Source organism: Lissotriton helveticus, chromosome 7 (genome assembly GCF_964261635.1).
Source record: "Lissotriton helveticus chromosome 7, aLisHel1.1, whole genome shotgun sequence".
Lineage (NCBI taxonomy): Eukaryota > Metazoa > Chordata > Amphibia > Caudata > Salamandridae > Lissotriton > Lissotriton helveticus.
Genome location: NC_136068.1, coordinates 1443502692 through 1443517242, shown reverse-complemented (window position 1 = coordinate 1443517242; position 14551 = coordinate 1443502692).

The window sequence follows — 14551 nt, the reverse complement described above, 5'->3', positions numbered from 1 at the left end:
GGAAGCCCGCGCATTTACTTTCAATAAAAAATTAATTTATGATCAACAGTTTATAGATCATATTAAGGCATGGGCTAAGCAGTATTTAGAATTGAATCGCGGCTCCGCTTCTCAAATTATGGTTTGGGACTCGTTTAAGGCGGGACTTCGAGGGGAAATATGTAGTTATGGTTGGGCCAAACAAAGAAAACAAAAAGCCTTGATAAAAGGCCTTATTGAGGAACTTAGAAAGGCAGAATGTGAGCTTACTGCTAGAATACGCTCTAACTCTGATTCCCGTGTAGTACAAACTAAGGTTGCTAGTTGTAAGGCTAGGATAAATGGGATATGGAGTCAGGATATTGCTGCTCAACATCAGGCGTATAAAAATGAAAGATATGAATATGGGGAGGCTACGGGCAGATGCTTAGCACAAAGGATGCGGGGTAGACAAGCGGCGCAGCGTATTGAGGCATTAGAAAATGCAAGCGGGGATATGGTGGAAACTATGGAGGAAATTTTTGAGGTTTTCCTTAGTTATTATCAAGAACTTTATACTCAAGATGTGGTCTCTGAGGAATCAATTGTGGCTTACCTTCAGGGTTTCGATTTTCGTAAACTAGGGTCTCTTGAGAGGGGGAAATTGGAAGCTCCAATCTCTATGTTGGAATTACAGTTATGTTATGTTATGTTACTATTTGTTTTGTAGAGCGCTCAGCTGCTCCAAAGAGCGTCCCGGCACTAAAGATCATCACACCAAAATACCAGCAACTAACATAACGGCATAACGGCACCAAGATTAACCATAACAGCAATTACAGGGCAAAAAGATGAGTTTTAAGTCCCTTCCTAAAAACAGAGAGATCGGTACACGTCCTCAACCTCAGAGGCAGTGTGTTCCAGAGACGGGGTGCAAGGTAACTAAAGGAACGGCCTCCACAGCGAGCACGCTTCACTGTTGGGACGATAGCCTTGGCCTGGGCCGCAGATCTCAGAGGTCTAGATGGAAGATAGAAATGGACCCTTCTCTGCAGATATTCCGCGCCGAAATTGTGAAGCGCCCTAAAAGCTGTGATTAAGGTCTTGAAAAAGATGCGCTTACGAATCGGCAGCCAATGCAGAGAGACAAGGAGATTGCTGGCCCTGGCTCTTCTAGTTAGACCAAAGATTGCCCTGGCTGCAGAATTTTAGCAGTCAGCAATGGATGAGTTGGCACTTGGGAAAGCAGCCGGTCCGGATAAACTCCCTCTGGAGGTATATCGGGTACTATTTGAAATTATTAAAGAGGATATGCTTAGTATTTTTATAACCGCTCAAGGTGGAAACCCCCCGGTTTCATGGGATGATGCTAACATAGTAATTTTTAAAAGAAGGATAAGCCCCCTAGTTCTCCCGGGTCATATAGGCCTATATCTTTAATTAATGCTGATGCGAAAATCTATTCTAAAATATTGGCAACCCGACTTTTACTAGTTGTCCCTTTACTTGTATCTCGGCAGCAACATGGGTTTCTCCCAGGCAGAAGCACGATCAATCATCTTCACAGGGTTATATCTGCTATAGATTTTGCAACTACGTTACAAAAGGATATTGGAATTATTTTGCTTGATGCTGAAAAAGCATTTGACCGTGTTACATGGGCTTTTTTATGGGGTATAATGCACAGGATGGGGTTTGGACCTGACTTTATGCAGGCAATACGCACTATGTATAAGAGCCCTTGAGCTAAAATATGTACTATGGGACTTGAATCTTTGTCTGTACATATAACTAGGGGAACACGACAGGGATGTCCGTGCTCCCCTTTGCTCTTTGCTATTTATATAGAACCATTATTGCAGGTATTGGAGTCTACCATTTGTATTCAATCATTGTTAGTTGGCGAGCACAATATACGCGTTTTAGCCTATGCTGACGACATCGCAGTTGTGACATCTGATCCCGCGTCTGCGTTAAGAGAGGTAGGAAGTTTAACGCAAAGATTTGGACAGTTTGCCGGATACAAGTTAAATACTTCTAAAACGCAAGTCGTGTGTACGACTGGATTGTGTCCTGGCGAACCCCCTATACACCGGAGGCTAAGTATCTGGGGATTAAAATAAGAATGTCAGTTCAGGAAATAATAGAAGTGAACTGGTCGGATATTGTAGGATCGGTTAAAATACAATTAGAAAAAGTAGAATGTCTTCATTTGTCAATGGTAGGGCGTCGGAATGTGTTGAAAATGTGCATTCTTCCTAAGGTACTTCACTATTACCGGACAGTCCCTTTAGAGCTTACACGGCCTCAAATATCGCAACTTCAGTCTGTTACTGATAGGTTTATCTAGGGCTGGAAAAAAGCACGCTGGGCATCAAAATATGTGGTGCTTCCATTATCCTGGGGAGGGGGGGCATTCCTAATTTTCTGTTATATTATTTAGCTTGTCTTATTCAAAATTCAAAGTATATGCTAATAGGGGGGGGGGCGTTCTATCGTTTGAAGTTCCTGATATTTACCAGATGCTTGTAGGAGATTCGGCCCGCTTAGCTTTACTGAAATTTTTTGAGCCAAGTTATTACAAACGTACTAGATTTAAAATTATGATTGCAGCATATAAGGGGTGGAAAATGCTATGTAAAATCCTGGCCATAAAACGGAGAAATGTTCATACACCACTGGATTCTACGGAATTATTCCCGGGGATTTTTTCGGATTCAAAGATGAAAGACTGGCGAAATACTGGGATTTGCTGCTTGGGAGATAAATATAAGGATGGTGTATTGATGGCTTTTTCACATCTAATGGCAACATATACAATAATCAAGAACGATTTTTTCAAATATTTACAGCTATGTGATTTTCTACATAAACATGCTAGGTTACAGGTTATCTCGTGTAATGAGTTTACTGTAGCTATATACAAAAACGCAAAGATAGGGACGTTATATGAAATATTACTCTCTAAGCAACGAGACGATCTAGATATCCAAGATTCCAAATGGCAGGGGTGGTTAGATAACTCTGGTTTTACAGTACAAACTTCGATTGATTTAGCAAATGAAGTAATTTTGTCTGCAAACCTGCGTACACAACACTACAAAACGCTTTTTAATCTATATCATGCACCAGTTAAAATGATGAAGTGGGGCAATAAATATGACAGCAAATGTTTTAGATGTCAAATGGAAGAAGTGGATATTGTTCATATCTTTTTTGATTGTAATGTATTAAATCCGCTTTTTCTAAGTATTGAACGATTTTTGCTAGAAACAACTAAGGTGCCCTGTGTAATAGGTCGGCAAATGTTGCTCTTTGGGGTTTGCGGTGAGTTAGAATCTACGCAGAACAATCACGCTAATCGTTATTTTATTTTTATGGCTATGGCGGTGGCTAGACTGTGTATAGCCACAATGTGGTTGAAGCTAGAGGCACCAGCATATGAAATGTGGAGAGCTAAATTCTATAATCTATTTTATTTTGAATATAATTTGTATCATTTAAAGTCAGTGAAAAAGAAAAAATTAGGACTGAAAATTTGGCATCCTATGCTTCAACATCTAGACGTCTCGTTGCAATGATATTATTATCATGCCGTAATGACCTATCTGGTAGTTATAATCTCAAGTGTATGTTATGAATCAATCCCTATGTCTGTCTATTTTGTTGTTTTGCCTATTTTTCATGTTATTAACTGATCAATTAAAAAAAAAAAAAAGAAAGAAAAAAAGCGGAGTCTTTAATCTGCCGCGAGTCATTTAGCAACCTGGAAGCGCTCCGACCACAGCGTCTCTATGGCAGCAGGACAATCCTATACCAACAGAGAACACACCCCTTTTCTCTCCGAGTGACCTGCCATGTCCCGTGGTTCCAGTGCCCTATGGTAGATAACCTCTGGGGACGTCCGGCAAAGATCGACATCGCTGCCATAGTAAAATACCCACAGAGACTAGTATAACAATTTAATTTAATTTAATTTATTGCTGGTATTTAGCTGCTAACCTCGCAGCGACAACAACGATAGAGGAAAGACTCTATGACCGGGTCTCTCTTTTTCCACCACCGAGTGTGCCGCAGTGAGCGGCCATCTTTTGTTAGCGTTCTAGTTTTTCATCAACAGTACGAGCGGGGGAGGATGACACAGCGCTTGTCCCGCATTTACATTTCCGGCATAAATAGATGGTGCCTGACATCGCTCCCAGATCCCACGGAGCTGCTGAAGGGTAGGATTAATGCTGATTATCAGAAGCGGTCACGTAAGTTAGACCTAGATCATGGGTCGTTAAAAATATCTGGTCAAACGCCATGAATGGGTCACACTCGAGCACAAGCATCTCGAGTGACTCTGTCGTGTTTTGTTTGTTTTTCCACAGTATACCGCCGATTAAAACCCTAAGATGCAGGCTCATGGGGCACGCAACATGTGAAACAACTGTATGTTTGGCCATATGCATTTACGCATTGTTTTTCGCTCGTTTTTTCAGAAAACAAACCAGTGTTTTGTCTATTTTCCAACAAACCTTATGTCTCCTATAATTGTATTTCCATTCGCTACTTGGAACCTTTGTTGTGATCAGACCCATACAACATGGGATCACTGTAGAATGTGTGTGTGTAATGTATTGAGGTGTGTGTACTGTTTTGTGTGAGATTTTGGAGGGCCAACATACCCCATGTACAAAGAGTATGATGAATTATACATCAAGGGTCTTTCTCTGTCCAGTATGACTATGAGAGATATAAACTTCACATCCGCATGGATACTATGCCACAATGTGACCTACGCAAACAAGCAGGTCATGAACACTATGTGAAAAGCCTCTCTTTATGTGTTTTTTACAAATTTTATTTTTTCTCCCTTTTGTCTTTACAGGGACCATAACAGGTCAACCTTTTTTTGCGCTTCACAGGGGGCCGACTCAAGCCCAGAAGCATAATTTAGTAGCCTATTTTTGCTACCAGGTTTAGGACTTTAGGCATACTACATTTATCTATAATTGAGTATTATTAGTAGGGACCATTAGAGGTCCTGAGGAGTAAGCAGGAGGGGTCTGCTTACGAAACATGCCATGTCGACCAAGTAGATAACGCATTTCGTTCTACTTTACTACCCCCTTTTTACTGTTCCCAGCCAGAGAAGTCAATAAATCATTTTTTTCTACTAGCCAGGGAATTTTTAATTTTTAATTTTTTCTTTTTTTATCACCATTACACTTAAATAGGTCCCTACCCCCCTATCACTTACCACTGTCCTCACATCACACATAGCCTATCGTCATAATATCAAGTGCTCCCGCGTAGTTCGTAAGTCGCACCACGCCCCGCCCCGTAGAGGGACGGCAAGACCCCTATGATGAAGCAAGACACTATGGGATTCATAGTGTGTGAGGGGTATTTTAAAGCACATATTGCTCTCCTTTTGCCATCCGCAAAGAGAGCTTTCCTCACTGTTTCTAGACACCAAGTCTTCATCTTATAGCTAACAAAAACAAATAAAATATCCACTTTCCTCACATTGATAGAATCTCATTGGTTATGAAAAGAATTATCTGACATTAACATCATTTCTTGGAATATTGCTGGGCTTCGTGAAAAGGCTACAAACCCAGTATGGTTCGATCTCAAGTCGGCTCGATGGTTTCATCCTGCTCCTTCCAACTTCGTAAGATCCGCAAAATTAGTCACCTACTCCCCCCTGCTGCTCTAATCCAAGTGATTGTTTCCCTAGTGCTCTCCCGTTTGGACTTCTCCAATTCCCTCTACCACGGCCTTCCCAAAACACTTCTCCACCGCCTACAGGCAGTCCAAAATCAAGCAGCTCGCCTCATTCACAAATCTCCTAAATGGCAATCAGCCAAACTACTGCTGAACAAATTACACTGGCTGCCTATAGAGCAGAGAGTGGCCTTCAAGGTGGGTTGCCTCACGTTCAGAGCACTTCATGGCACCAGCCCCGCCTTCATAACCTCACTCATCCACCCTTATCGCCCCACTCGCGATTTACGCTTGTCCCATCTTCAAAAGCTTGTCGTGCCCAAAATAAGAACCAATAAATTCGGTGGACGAAGGTTCGCTTTCTTGGCCCCAAAATTCTGGAACCCCCTCCCTATGGCCATTAAATCCAGTAGCTCCCTCCTTCTTTTTAGGAAACAGCTCAAAACTCTCCTCTTCCCCCCACCCTGCTAATCCTTGTAAACCTCCTCAGTCTGCTCCCCCTCTGTCCTACAGCGCCAGGAAACTCATGGTGTCAGTGCGCTCTATAAATGTCACTTAATAATAATAATAATAATATATAGAAAAAATAGACATCATCTGCCTTCAGGAAACATGGGCGTTGGAACCTGTTCATATCCAGGGTTACTCGACTTTTAATACTCCAGCCGTAAGAGGTCTAGGAGGTCGGCCCAAGGGAGGATTGTGTACGTATGTATCTAACTCATTACGTCTGGACAAGATTACAATTAAAGGGGGGATTGTTACCATCAAATTGTTCAATTCTCAGTAAAAAGCACAAAAAGAATTCTTGTGGTAAACTTTTATAATAACGTTCCTGCAGAGAATCTGGGGGCTGAGTTATCTTGTATTCCAGAGACACTGGATGCTATTTGTACCCTGACTACTTTAGACTCTACTATCTTATGGCTGGAGGATTTTAACCATGCATTATGTAGACCATTGAGTTCAAAAATCTGTGGGTACCCGATGGATCAGGGAGTCTCTAATGTCATTTTACACATTCTAAGCTGGGCGACCACCTTAATGACTTGATGTCTCATTATGATTTGGGTTTCGCCAATGATTTAGTTCCTTCTCCTGTTCCATGTCCGCTACCTTTAATGGAAGAGGCTTATCCTCCATTATAGATTTCATTTTGGTTTCACTTACATTTGCCGCTAGTCTGCTATCTTTTGATATAGGGACTGTGGTCTTGAGCGATCATTACCCGCTTCGCCTTAAATTTCACCTGCAAGCTTTTGGTCCCGTGAGGAATAAAACTGTCAAGAGTATGGCGGTCCCAATGGAATTAAATAGAACCAATGGATATGCTATTCGTTGGTCGAATGTTGAACCCGAGGTATTGACCAAGCGACTAATTACTACCCACAAAACTGCTTTTGACACTTGCCTCAGTGAGTTCTCCTTTCTGGAAGAAATCGGCTCCTCCTTTAATGAGATAACTAATGAGGTTAAAAATCTATTGTCCGTCCAACGTGGTTCTCCCCCTAAAACATCTGGTTGGTTTGATAGCGCTTGTACTAAAGCATATTCCAGTCTTAAACTGGAACTTCATAAACAACCTAGAGTACAACGGGAGGTAAAGAGGGCAAGAGCCACTTACAGAAAAGCAATAGCAGATAGAAATAGATCACTGAGGGAAGAAGCGCTTCTGAAACATCCTAAGAACTCCACCCATGATAGGGGAAGGGATACCTACTATTGAATTGGCCATACCAGAAAAGGACTGGATAACCCATTACTCTGAGTATCCACTTCCGCAACCCCCGTCCACATACAAGGGCAACCTTCATGTTACTCTGGATGAAACTATGTTAGCCCTTGAGCGTAGTAAGGGGGGCAAGGCCCCTGGTCCCGATGGTGTTCCAGTTGATCTGTTTAAGTCAAATGTAATGTTATGGGCCCCTCTTTTAACACAGCTGATTAATGCCAGTGATGGCTCCACCTTCCCTAAGACTTGGTCTGAATCAACCATCGTGCCAATCTTCAAGAAGGGAGATCGTCAAGATCCTGTTTGCTACAGACCAATCTCCCTTCTTGACTCTATGGTAAAGGTGGTTGGCCGAGTCATTCTCCAACGGTTAAAGGACTGGGCAACTGAATCTAATGTTTTATCTGACCTGCAGTATGGGTTCTGGGAGGGCCTGGGTACCCTCGAACAAAGCCTTAACCTGGCCATGTTTGTCGGGAAGTACACGCAAGCCAAAAATTGGGAACTATATTTAGTTTTTGTTGACTTGACTGCAGCTTTTGATTCTGTTGTCCACGTGAGGCTATGGGAGACCCTCGTCGACCTGGGGGTGGTTCATGGCCTTATCGCTTTCCTGCAAGGTTTTTATGAGAGAGCTTCAGCTAGTGTCAGATTTGGGACAAAGGGGCAATGCACGTTGGGATTTCCTGTTAGAAGAAGGGTGCGCCATGGTTGTGTGCTGGCCCCCTTTCTTTTTAACTTACATATAAATGGTATGGCGATGCACTTCTTAAGGGGGGATCAGACTTTACGCAAGTCGGTGGGAGAGGAATTTCTGCACTCCTCTACGCCGATGACGCGGTCATCATAGCGCACACAGGTAATGGCCTACAAAAAGCCTTGACAAGTTTTAGTGCTTTTATGGGTGACCTGGGTTTAAAAATAAACCTCTCCAAGACCTTCACAATGAACTGTGTATCTGGGTCCCGGGGCACTACTGGCCGAGACATTTTTCTGAAGGAAAGTAAGATAGCTAATACAAGGACCTTCTCATATCTTGGTGTCCTTTTTAGCTACAACGATACTTGGAACCAAGCAATCGCCCTGAAAAAATTGTCCTTTAAAAAGATCCATTAGTGCCTTGACTACCTTTACCAAAAGAATAGGGAGGAAACCACCCATGGAGCTTATACATATAACAAGGCTCAGTGTGTATCGGATGGGGTATATGGGGCTGGGGTTTGGGGCATCTCTAATCTCGCTTCCCTGCAAACAGTTGAAAATTCTCTTTCTTCGTTTTATCCTCGGTGTTCCACCTGGTACGTCTTCTTTTGTTTGCCATGAGCAGTTGGGTCTCTTATTAATCATGGATCTTATTAAACTCGAGCCCATACTCTTTTGGCACAGGATTTGGTCTAGTGAACAGACCCAATTAAATCGCGATATCCTGTATGATTGTATGAACCTAGATGGAGCATTGAAAATTCCTTGGCTCAGGTATATTGTCCAGTTTGCCAAAGATCTTGGTCATCCTGAGTATTATTTAAAACCGAACTCAATGACCCAAATGTCAAGAAAATCCCTGAAGAAAGATTGTTTCGATTTACTGGGATCTGCGAGATTAGCGGTTGAAGCTCCAAAGCCCACAGTGATCTACCATCAGCTATGGCTTACATCCTTTGATATGGAACCTTACTTAAATTTTGTCTCTAAAGACCATGACAGAATGTCATTAATGAGATTCCGGTTAGGAATAGTCCACAGAATTTTGACTATCCCGCTAATGAATGGCTGGTCAAGAGAACACCCTCGGTGTATGTGTGACTCTACATCAGATCAGTCTACCATTCATTTATTTTTCTTTTGTAAATTTTTTTATGAAATATGGAAATTCTGGATAATTCCTATTCTAAGCTCCTTTGGCCTAAGACTATGCCATCCAGCTCTCGTGCGATTGCAATTTTTAGAGAATGAATTTGTGGCTTGGAGGGTTTCTAGCTTTTTGAAGAAAGCTGTGTGGCTGAGGAAAAGTATGTCCTTTGATCCCTGATGGGCTTTTCTCCTTTTAAACTTTTTTTTATATAAATATTTTAAAATGTACAGTTTTAATATTTTCATGAGATCTACATTTTTATACTGTGATTTATCTTTTTTATAGATTTTGAAGTTTGCTTTTATGATTATATGTATATGATCGAATAAAGCTCGATTTGATTGATTGATAACACTAAGAACAGATACAAGAGGACAATAAGTAATGATGAGGTGGACCAGACTGACACTGCACTACAGCAATGTGTTGACTATGGACTATTCTTCTTTGCTGGTGCTGCCTTAAACAGTAGACAGATCAGACGTTTGACTCATGTAGTGGAAGCTGTGACCAAACAGACAGCTATGGCACTTGGGAACATTACAGAGGAACTGCAAATTGCAAGGGATGTGGCACTCCAAAACTATATGGTCCTAGATGTAGTCTTACCTGACCGAGGTGTTGCATGCCATATCATTGGAGCTAGCTGCTGCATCTATATACCTGACAATGCCCCCTCAGTTTTTGATGCAATCTCTAAATTACATAAGATTGCTGCTGAAATCCACCCGGTACTGGCACATGGACTTTTGTCCGCTGGTTTTGGGGGTAAATTGTAACTTGGGGTTAGAAAGTAGTTACTAACTTATGTATATTATTCTCTGTTCTACTGACATGTTGCCTATGTATACAATGTGGGTCAATGCTTTGCTCTGCTTGTATTACTGCCTGTACTCCTGCAAAACAAAATGTTGCACAAATGAATGCCCTGAAAATATTAGAAAAATGAATTAATAATTTAATGCAAATTGATATACAAGATGTATACAAGGACCATCCTAGATCATAAATGTCTTCAGCTAATGCTTAAAGGGTCGGCTGTAGAAAATTGACAGCGATCAGTGTTAGCATTTAGCTGAAGCCATCTTGTTTTCGACAGGCTTTTTGTCTGCCATGTGCTCACCATGTGCGTTCTCCTTCTTCTCTGTCGTTTACCCTTGTGCTCTGCTTAGAGGACTAGCTATACTTGCACATGCGCAGAGTAATCTGTAACTGTTCATACACATGCTTTAGTTTGTACCTGTCAGGTTGATTTCACCGGAGTCAGCAGCTGCTAGCTCCTCCCTTACTGTTGACTGTGCATTTCTGTATGACCATTTATGCATGTAACTCTCCTATGTGTGCTTGTACCGCCTTCTTTTGAGCCCCTGTGTGGGTATAAAAGACCTATGTTTCTTCTACCCCTTTTGCTGCTTAATTCATACACTGCCAAAGGGTGTTGTGTGAATGTAGTTCGACCTCATCAGGTTTAATTAAAATTTTGATTTACATTTCAGTTTCAGTGCCAACTTCTATTTACTTGTCTGAGGACTTGCGTGCAGAGAAGGGCAAACCACTAGCACTGGTAGGCCTGGCTGAGGCCCACATCTACAGTGTACTCCTCCAGTTACCCAGCGACTACCATGTACTAATCCAAACAACTATAACACCTATAGTGGTCAAAGACCGACAGGGGGATTGCTGGAGTGCATAGGTAGACCTCCGGGTATTGTAGCACTACATCTATTAGTGCCTGGGTCCTTCCATAAGTACATGGTTAGTGACTGGAGTGGGGCCGAGACAGAAATGTTGCTGTGCAGCGCGGTGCAGACTCAAAGACAGAGAGCTGAGTGGAGCAGGGCGAGGCGGGGGTAGTGTGAGCTACAAGCTCCGAGCCCCGAGCCCAGAGCCCCTCTGCCCTGAGCGCTGAACCCCAGGCATTGATTGTACAAAGCATTGATTGATTGTACAAAGTCCTGAGGTCTTGAGCCCTCGGAGCCACAGGAGCCCCGAGCCAGAGAGCAGTTAGAGGGTGAAAAGTCAAAGGGCTGAATGGCTGAAGGGGTGCCGATGAGGAGCTGAAGTGTGTCTTGTCAGCGCTTTAGAACTCACATGTCCGACCTTTTACACACCAGTACACACCGGGGAGGACGCCTTACTGGCCTGTGCAGAGGTGTGCAGAGGTGAGCAATGGGAGTAACCTGGTGAGTGCCACAAGAGCTATAAGGGCACCTATGATCTGAAGCAAGGTAGTGTGGAATTGGCGGCCAGCTTGCGTGTACAAGCTGGTACAAGCGTGTGCAAGAGGTTTGTGGAGCAGCTGGTGTTCTCTGTGGACGGTAGGTACTCGTCCTGTGGCTGCTTCTTGTTGGGAGTGCAATAGCACACCCAGAGTATCTAGGGGAGCCTCAGAGCTGCATAAACACCTTTATTGGAATTTACCTTGTGAATCTTTATATAATGTATATACTTGCCCTTGGACTGCTTCCTCTATATCAACGCACATATTGTGGCTCATAAGAAAATTTGCATTTACTAGCAGATAAAGTAAGGCATGCACTAGAAATGCGCTCAGGTAAAGATAAAACTCTGGGTAATCCAAAAAAACATATTCGAAAAAATCAAGCACCTAAAGTGCTAAAAAAGGCTAAAGCTAAAGCTCAAATTAAGGGGGTGAATCAGATGCTAATCTCACCAATAGCTAGGATGTTTGAAAGATCCACAAAAATCCCACAGAAATCTGACTTTATGAGAGATCCAACAACCGCACTCATGTCAATGCAATCAGAACCAGGATCAAAAAGTTTACAGACCCCAATCAAGCCAACAAACGAGTCGAAAGAGAACGTAGCTTTACTTGATGAAGTTGATGTAGATTGGGTTTCGGATAAGGTTAAAGATCAGCAAGCAAAAGATCATGAGGACAAAGAAAAGGGCGCACAGAGGATATGGACTTATTACAGCTAGTACATCCCTTGTATCGAATATTCTCATAAGAAATGGAATGTAGAGTGTCGGATAACAATAGGATGGAAGTAACGACAAAGGAATGTAATCAAATTGAAACCATCAAGAATGTATACAATGGAGGAGTTCCGTTATCCACTAGAAGTTAAAATTGACATTAGGAAAAAAAATGAGGATGTAGTTAACGAACAGGCACTGACTACTAAAGCACTATACCGAAAGGACAATGAGAAGGAAAAAATTGACCATATATCAGGAAACCAACAATAAGGCTCTACTGGAATAACTAACTCTGTATATGGGCCAACTGTGCAAATAAATCCTGGCGGAGAAAATATCACAGTATAAAGCTATGAAAACCGAGAACAATTAGAACAGGCCACTTCAAATAAATTAAAGATATCAGTTATTACAAATAAAACTCTAGGAAGCAATGACCAACCTGTACTTGCAAATGAATGTACCATTAATAATACCAGTGTGCCAATGCCAAAATATGTATCAGCATTTGCAGATAAAGAAAGCTGACATTATGATATCAATATCTCATCATGTTCTAAGGAAACAAACATGGACAAAAAAAACTAAAAACAAGACAATCAAGATGTAGGCTCCATATGGGATATATTCTATCAAACATCAGTATTAACCCTTGAAGCTTTATCAGTACAATCTAACAAAATGGACACTCAAATTGACGTACTAGGAGTTATGGCAAACGCAGTTGCCGGAATTGAGAATAAACTGGCCGAATTGAATAATCTCATAATTAAAGCCCAAATGGAAGCAGCGTCAAGTTATATCGAGTGTACATGTGCTCCCATAATTAACAAATTGGTAACTATTCCAGAGGTTGTGACTACAATCTTAGAGAACGTCAAAGATATTGTCTGCATAAGAAAAAAGGATTATTGAAAGGAGGACGGACAACATCCTAATAAAAGGGTATCTGTTCTAGCAGAAAAACAGGAGCAACTGGTAAAAATTGAAACCGAGGACCTTATTATACCAAGCACGGCAATAATACAGAATTCAAATCAAGACATAAACAAGACAAAAGGTAACAAAATACTGTTGGACTCACCACAAGATTTGAATAAAGAAGGAGCAAATGATGAGGACTCAGTAGCCTTCGAAATAACAAAAAGGCAGAGAAAAAAATTACGTAAAGCAAGAAAAAAGGCAAAAAAGGAAAGTACGCTACAAATAGATATCAAATTGGATACATCCAAAAAAGAAAGAGCAGGAATAACAGATACCAAATTGAATTAATTGCCTAACACAATTAAAGTAGGAGGAAAACTAAGGAAAAAATCATTAGAAAACCAAGACGGTAATGTCAGTGGGATGAAATCTACAAAAGCTACAAAAATTAGTTATGGAAAAGAAAGATATTATGATATTTTTGCTAAACCTGTGAATTCTTGTGGCGAACAAAACCTGGTCAGGTTAAATATAAGTACACCAGCTGAAAGTTCCAACCAAATGCCTTGTGCCCCTGAATCCGAATTAAATAGGGCCCATGAAGAAGACGTAAAACACAAAATCAATGGAAACGGTTGTGTAATAAAAGAGTTCACTTCTTGCGATATCCGAAGTGAACAAACAAAAATTATGACCCAAGAAATGAGGCCCCGGAATATACCGGAAACTAGAACTACAGTGCATATTCAGAATGATGCACAACATTATATAGGTCCATTGGTCCAGAAGTTAATAGATCAAGACCAAAATACCTCACCAAGGCTAGTTAGGAATACAAACCAAAAATATGATAATCCGGCTAGGAACGAATTGGGGGCTGACAGAACAAAGATTCATTCTTGGAAAGTAAAAGAAATGATAGAGGAAACGACGTACATAAAAACCCGAGATAATCTAGGAAACGACGTACATAAAAACCCGAGATAATCTAGTGATTGAAAAAGTGGCCAGAACAGGCACATTACCTATGAAGAATATGGAAGAACTCAGGACAAAAAAAGTGAAACAAGGCTCCCAAAAAATAAGTTCGCTCAAATTATCTTTAAACCACTCTACAAATCAAGAGGAACACATGATATCTTAAACTGAGGAAATATCCTTTGGCTAATGGAACCAATAACAACACTAGAAAAGGTAACATCTGAAGATATTGAATGTGTAGGTTTTTTGCCTAATCCTGAAGGAAGACATCCACTAACGTTGGTAACAGTGGCCACTGTGTCTATAGCGGACGTACACCCAGATTCATGAAGGTGCCATTCTGCGATTAGCAATTTGCGAGAAATAGCGATTCGCATTTTGAAATGCGCAGAATGGCATTCATGTAGAAATGCGATGGAAAAAAGCGAATTACAATCGGTCGC